Source organism: Coregonus clupeaformis, unplaced genomic scaffold, assembly GCF_020615455.1.
Source record: "Coregonus clupeaformis isolate EN_2021a unplaced genomic scaffold, ASM2061545v1 scaf3179, whole genome shotgun sequence".
NCBI classification, from domain to species: domain Eukaryota; kingdom Metazoa; phylum Chordata; class Actinopteri; order Salmoniformes; family Salmonidae; genus Coregonus; species Coregonus clupeaformis.
In genome coordinates this window covers 1-5,422 of record NW_025536633.1, presented here as the reverse complement: position 1 = coordinate 5,422, position 5,422 = coordinate 1, and the positions used below count along the sequence as shown (strand labels likewise).

Here is a 5,422-nt window from a genome sequence, read left to right as displayed (position 1 = left end):
CCTGCATTGTCTTGGCTGTGTGCTTAGGGGTTGTTGTCCTGATGGAAGGTGAACCTCGCCCCAGTCTGAGGGTCCTGAGCGCTCTGGAGCAGGTTTTCATCAAGGATCTCTGTACTTTGCTCCATTCATTTTGCCTCGATCCTGACTAGTCTCCCAGTCCCTGCCGCTGAAAAACACCCCCACAGCATGATGCTGCCACCACCTTGCTTCACCGTAGGGATGGTGCCAGGGTTCCTACAGACGTGACGCTTGGCATTCAGGCCAAAGAGTTCAATCTTGGTTTCATCAGACCAGAGAATCTTGTTTCTCATGGTTTGAGAGTCTTTAGGTGCCTTTTGGCAAACTTCAAGCGGGCTGTCATGTGCCTTTTACTGAGGAGTGGCTTCTGTCTGGCCACTCACCATAAAGGCCTGATTGGTGGAGTGCTGCAGAGATGGTTGTCCTTCTGGAAGGTTCTCCCATCTCCACAGAGGAACTCTGGAGCTCTGTCAGAGTGACCATCGGGTTCTTGGTCACCTCCCTGACCAAGGCTCTTCTTCCTCGATTGCTCCAGTTTGGCCGGGCGGCCAGCTCTAGGAAGAGTCTTGGTAGTTCCAAACTTCTTCCATTTCAGAATGATGGAGGCCACTGTTCTTGGGGACCTTCAATGCTGCAGAAATGTTTTGGTACCCTTCCCCAGATCTGTGCCCCGACACAATCCTGTCTCAGAGCTCTACGGACAATTCCTTCAACCTCATGGCTTGGTGTTTGCTCTGACATGCACAGTCAACTGTGGGACCTTATACAGACAGGTGTGTGCCTTTCCAAATCATGTCCAATCAATTGAATTTACCACAGGTGGACTCCAATCAAGTTGTAGAAACATCTCAAGGATGATCAATGGAAACTGGATGCACCTGAGCTCAATTTCGAGTCTCATAGCAAAGGATCTGAATACTTACTTATTGTGTGTAGATTGATGAGGAAACATTTAATTTAATCAATTTTAGAATAAGGCTGTAACGTAACAAAATGTGGAAAAAGTCAAGGGGTCTGAATACTTTCCGAATGCACTGTACGTTTCTCAATCCTGGTCCTTGAGTACCCGAAAGGTTGCACAATTAACTTATTCTGTTTTACCCCATTTTAACTGTTCCAACCACTCAACTTATTATCAAGCCCTTGATTAGTTCGGGGGAGAAACAATGTTCCAACTTACAGTATTTGAAAGGACTGTGTAGTGAAGAGCAAAGATGGAGGCCTAATGATGCTTAGATGAAGCTTCGATACACGGTTGGTCACATACACAACAATATACTCCAAATTACCATTGCAGTCCCATGATCATTATTAGTAAAACATTTCTCATTTTCACCTAAGGCTCACTTCCGAGAATACTCTCTGGCCTAGAAAGCCCAAACCTTCGGGGCACCACTGCTGAAAACATTACGCAATTTGCAGCTTCAACCCGAGCCATAGAGGTCTCTGATCTTTCTCTTTGTCTTACTTCCTGCTTTCCATTGTGTGTGTAGAACACAGTGAAAAACACCAATGCATTGATATTTTTTCCCTTTCTCTCAGCATTTTTCCGGGAAACCAGGTCATCGAATCTATGAATTATAGATCCCCCTCCATGACAAACTCCGGCACTGGCAACATTGCGCAGCTTTCTTTTTCCTCCTTCTGTTGAACGCTTCTGTTCGGGATTTAGCATGCCTTGTGCTTCGCAAGCATCTTTGTAAAGTGTTGTTCCATTAAGTCAACTCTTGGTTCAAAACACAGGTTCATTGGGAGGAAGGAGACGCATCGTCTTCTCATTTCGTGTCACACTCGAGTCAGGGCTCTCATCCTAAAAGCACTTGCGGCAGGTGCTCCATACATATCCCACACAACCACCAAAGTGTTCAATCAATAATGAAAATACTCTGATTGGCTCCACTGAGGAGAACGCTGGGGTTTTGAAATGGAAGGTGAAACATGAGCTAGAGTAAAAGGGGCGACGATTGCGCTATGGCACTCCATTCACTATTCAGCACTATATTCACTTTCCAGCACTCCATCCATCCAACGTTCCCCTTTTCCCTACCATTCATCTTTTAAAAAACCTTACTTTGAACTATTTCACTGGCCCATTTGTCTTCCCCTCCTTGTAGGATACCTCTCCTGTTTGATCTCTCCTCTCCTTTCTCTCAGGCACTCATTTAAAAAAGAATATCTCTCCTTCCCCATCTCCAACCAAACCTTGCTCCTCCTCCTGGACCTCAATGACGTGCATGTGCGTGTCTGCTACCAATTGCATGTGTGAGTGGGTGTCGCGCTCTCAGTTCCTCCACTTTTTACATCTGCGTTCAAACCATATGGAGAGAGGTGAGGTAATGGGACGTAAATTGGGTGGCTGGAGGCTGCAGTAGAGCCATCTGGGACATAGGCCTACTGTTGTAGTCAGGCTGGGATGACAACTGTAGACTTCCCCACCACCCCCACCAAACCACAGGCTATTGTCCCTAAGGGATGGGAGTGTTCTCGATCTGCCATAAATAATGGCTCATCTGTTGGACACAATGGGAGTATATTGCCTTCTTAATTGGACATGAGAGTTAAACTTGTATTCAGGGTTTTCATAAGAGGCTAGTTTGGTTGTGCAGTGTTTTAGGAAAATACTCAACAAACTAAATGTTCCAATATGTGAAGTCTAACCAAAGAGGAATAAAAACAAATATAGTGCGATTAATATCAAGTGAAGTACAAGACGCAAGGTTGCCAGCTATTTGCACTTGTGCCACATTGCCATAAGAGCTGGTAGGCCTACTCGGGTACAAGAGACCCTCTGAGCCAAATACTTTATCCATGAATTATTCAAAGAGTTCATATGGGTGATTCTTGTGGACACTGAAGGCCCATCTGGGTCTAATAAGAGATGAGTGTGCTACACTCCAGAACACCTGCGCCCATCCAGCCATCACTTTTGCTAGATCCTTTAGCTGTTTTGAATAATGGCCTGACCAATAAAAAAGGAAGGCACATATGCTACTATGCAGATTCCCAATTGTGCCTAATATGTGATCCCTGGGTACAAGTGTTACCTATAATTCAATACTCCAAATGACTGCATGGCACTTATCAAACAGTGCGGCACTGATTATACAATTTTGTCAAGAATGTCAACTATCCAGTTCATCAGGTACATACCATAGGCTGTATGTTTAAGACATAACATTTTCTGTCCACAAAACAGCACCCAACTATACAAAAAAAATACCTTAATACGCAAACGTTGTCGCTGGAATTAAATGACACTTGAGTCCATTTTGTTTTTTCAACATCCTACATTTATTAAAAAAAGCAAACCATTTGTCCCATCTTTAACAAAACATCTTACAAAGAAAGAAAGGCATACAAAACAACAGGCTGTATTCTAGCAGCATCCAAACGTTGGACTTCCCAGAAATAACCCTTTATATGTATATAGTATTTATATTTTATCTCTTGCCAACTATACAGATATTGCCAATAAGGAGCCATTAATCTTTTTTAGTGCAGAAAGGAACAAAATATTCAATATTAAAATAAACAATTTGGAGGGTAAATTTAAATAAGAGTGTTAAATACAAAACACTTTCTCTGAAGTACTGTACAAAGACCATCAAACACATTTTGGCATTGAAAATACATAATTCGGTACACTTGGTGGTACCTTGTGTACCTACAAGTTCGGGGGTCAACTGCATAAGAATACATTTCTGTGGCAAAAAGAAGGGTAATAACATCATGGTAGTCATCATTAGTGAGAGTAGTGGACAAGGCGTGGGGTTGGAAAAGGATGAGGGACTACAACAACAGAAAAGACTACAGTATCCATACACCACTGGTTAAAGTCAGGCACGTTTTTGTTCCTGCAAAATAAACACGTCTCGACAACACCACAATCAGTGCTAACCATTAATAACAGTTTTGTGACTATCACCATATTTATTGCTAGGACAATTTCTATTTTTTTGTTCAAAACAGTGGAGTACTTTACAAAACTTACTAAAGATTAGCTTTTTTTATACAAGAACCTTGTAACGCCTTAATTATTTCCTGGTTGTTTTATAATACATTTAATGTCAAGGTAAAGTTTAGTAATGTTATTTGGGTGAACTTTTTTTAAATTGTTGTTTACTGAGGGAACTCATAAGTTTTACACTTGCCTTATTCGGCAAAATAATATAGATTTCACATAAGTTACATTCATTTGTTTTTAATTCACATGTTCCTTCCTCTCCGCAAATAGCCAAAAAAACATGAGGTCTGCTACATTCTTCCCCTCTTCCCCTTTATCTTAACCTTCTATAAATGTATCGCTTTACCCTCCCCCCGGCCCCTTGAGATATTTTTACACTAATTAATGTTGTTTTGCTTTCAAAACAATGCAACTAGCATTAGCACGCTAACTCGCAACTTCTCACTCTCATGCGATGGCTATCCACTTTGAATCACTACTTCGTCCCTCTTGACATGCCACTGGCTCAGGTAATGTGGAGTTAACGGCCATGTTGCAGTGTGTGTCAGTGTGTGTGTATGTCAGTGTTTTTTTGCTCAGGGCTTCTTGTTGTCGACCGAGTGTAGGAACCATTCGCTGAACCTCCTGAGCTGGGCGGCTGCCGTTTGGCTCTCTCCTCGTGCAGACGCATGTTGTCCTGACGCAAGTGCTGGACCTGCTCCTGCAACATGGCCTTGTCCTCTTGCTCCTGTGGAGAGGGGAACACACACACTTCGCTTATTACGCAACCTGGCATGACGGCATTGGCTATACATATGATCACCATTTGGCACAGTGGACAACATTTGGCTTCATTATGACATAATTGTCTGGTTGTACACTGGTTTTCTGAATGAGAATACATAATATAACCAGATTACAACCAACTGGTCTCTGTTACAACCAGGTAAAGATGTATATTATATGACAATGTCAACACATCATGGGAAAGCAATCATTTTCTGGTTGTTTATCTGGTCAGATAAATACATTTTTCTGGTTGCTGAAAAAGACTGACAAAACGTCCTTTTACAATCAGTATACAACCTGAACATGACAACTGGTTTTGCCTGCTGGGGGTTGTAGTGATTTACAAAATACACCAACAGAGAAGCGTACATTTTAGAACAGCAGCTAACTGTACAGACCATTCTAGTACATCATAGTAGTATATTGACTAATATGTTAGCTGCACATCCCTTTGGATAAAGGTAATCTGCTAAATGACCATGTTATTATTGTTATACATGCTAAGTGGTTCACTGGACATGTCACCGATATGCATCGGGAGTTGACTTTACCTTTCGTAGGTCGAACTGAAGCTGTCTGAGGATCTCTTCCAGTTGGATGACTTTGCCCGTGAGCAGAGCAGGTGAGCCGTCCCTATATAGAGATAGAGACAGGCTTCTTTTAAGTTTTGCA

At 42.3% G+C, this 5,422-nt stretch overlaps 1 long non-coding RNA gene across 1 annotated transcript; it reads right to left on the bottom strand.

Moving 5' to 3' along the window:
- Positions 1-4,677: 4,677 nt before the first annotated feature.
- LOC123489679 lies at positions 4,678-5,398 on the bottom strand. Its single transcript, XR_006660598.1, has 2 exons — positions 5,302-5,398; positions 4,678-4,709 (listed from the first exon to the last, which is right to left on the bottom strand). It is a non-coding gene; the product is annotated as an uncharacterized LOC123489679 (long non-coding RNA).
- Between the last annotated feature and the right edge of the window lie 24 nt (positions 5,399-5,422).